Here is a 2,104-nt window from a genome sequence, read left to right as displayed (position 1 = left end):
GATCACTCACAATTGCTCGTGGTGATCCAAAGCGACAAATAATATGGTTTCTCACAAAAGAAACAACAGTGTTAGCATCATCATTGCGGGTAGGAATTGCTTTCACCCATTTGGAAACGTAATCCACAGCTAACAAAATATAAAAATAACCATTAGAATTTGGAAATGGACCCATGAAGTCAATGCCCCAAACATAAAAAATTTCACAAAAAAGCATAATTTGTTGAGGCATCTCATCCCTCCTGGATATATTACCAAATTTCTGGCATGGGAAACAAGATCTACAAAATTCAGCGGCGTCCCTAAAAAGAGTAGGCCACCAGAATCCACAGTCTAAGATTTTTCTAGCATTTCTTTGAGGGCCAAAATGTCCTCCACTCTCAGATGAGTGACAGGCCTCTAAGATGGACTGGAATTCTGATTGAGGCACACACCATCTAATTATCTGGTCAGCGCCACATCTCCATAAATATGGGTCATCCTATATATAATATTTAGACTCACTTTTCAGCTTGTCTCTTTGATGTTTATAAAAGTTCGGAGGGAAGGTGCGGCTAACTAGATAATTAGCTACAGGTGCATACCAAGGGACTATCTCAGATACTGCTTGCAGGTTATCAAATGGGAAATTATTGGCTATAGGAGTGGAATCATCTGTAATGTGTTCAAGGCGACTCAAGTGGTCTGCCACTAAATTTTGGATACCACTTCTGTCCTTAATTTTCAAATCAAATTCTTGTAATAGCAGTATCCAACGTATAAGCCTTGGTTTGGACTCCTTTTTAGATAATAAATACTTTAGAGCTGCGTGGTCTGAATACACTACTACTTTAGTACCAAGTAAATAGTCTCGGAATTTATCCAGAGCAAAAACAATAGCAAGAAGCTCTTTCTCAGTAGTAGTGTAATTCGACTGGGCGGCATCTAAAGTTTTAGACGCGTAAGCAATAACAAAAGGATCCTTACCTTTACGCTGAGCCAGTGCTGCTACTACTGCATTGTTGGAAGCATCGCACATTATTTCAAATGGTTGGCTCCAGTCTGGTCCTCTTACAATTGGAGCTTGAGTCAGTACGATCTTCAGCTTATCAAACGCTTGTTTGCAATTTTCACTGAACTCGAACTTAATATCTTTCTGCAGTAATCTGGATAAGGGAAGTGCTACCTTACTGAAGTCCTTAATGAATCTCCTGTAAAAACCTGCATGACCAAGGAAAGAACAGACCTCCCTCACAAAAGAGGGGTAAGGTAAACTAGAAATAACATCCACCTTTGCTGGATCTACAGAGATGCCAGTATTAGACACAACATGTCCTAGTACAATCCCATGTTTAACCATAAAGTGGCATTTTTCAAAATTTAATACCAGGTTTGTACTGATACATCTATCTAATACTCTAGATAATCCATCTAAGCAAAGGCTAAAGGAATCACCATAAACACTAAAATCATCCATAAAAACTTCCATACAGTCCTCAATAAGATCAGAGAAAAGACTCATCATGCACCTTTGGAAAGTAGCTGGTGCATTGCACAAGCCAAAGGGAATTCTCTTGTAAGCATAAGTCCCAAAAGGACATGTAAAAGTGGTCTTTTCCTGATCCTCAGGAGCTATATGAATCTGGAAATAACCTGTGTAACCATCTAAAAAACAATAATGTGATTTACCTGACAGGCGATCCAGCATTTGATCAATGAATGGGAGAGAATAGTGATCCTTACGGGTTGCTTGGTTGAGGCGTCTGTAATCAATGTAGACCCTCCAGGTGTTCTGAACTCTGGTTGTCAGGAGCTCTCCATGCTCATTCTTCACTGCAGTGACTCCAGACTTCTTTGGCACCACTTGTACTGGGCTTACCCATTCATTATCTGAGATGGGATAGATGATATCTGCCTCTAGTAGTCTGGTCACTTCCTTTTTGACAACCTCTAGGATAGTGGGGTTCAGTCTTCTCTGGGGTTGACGGACAGGTCTTGCTCCCTCTTCTAAAAATATTCTATGCTCACAGACTTGGGGATTGATGCCTACTATGTCTGCCAAACTCCAACCAATTGCCTTCTTGTGCCTCCTCAGCACACCAAGTAGCTGCTCTTCCTGTTGAGA

Source organism: Arachis ipaensis, chromosome B09 (genome assembly GCF_000816755.2).
Source record: "Arachis ipaensis cultivar K30076 chromosome B09, Araip1.1, whole genome shotgun sequence".
Taxonomy (NCBI): Eukaryota; Viridiplantae; Streptophyta; class Magnoliopsida; order Fabales; family Fabaceae; genus Arachis; species Arachis ipaensis.
Note: the sequence above shows the minus strand (reverse complement) of the source record.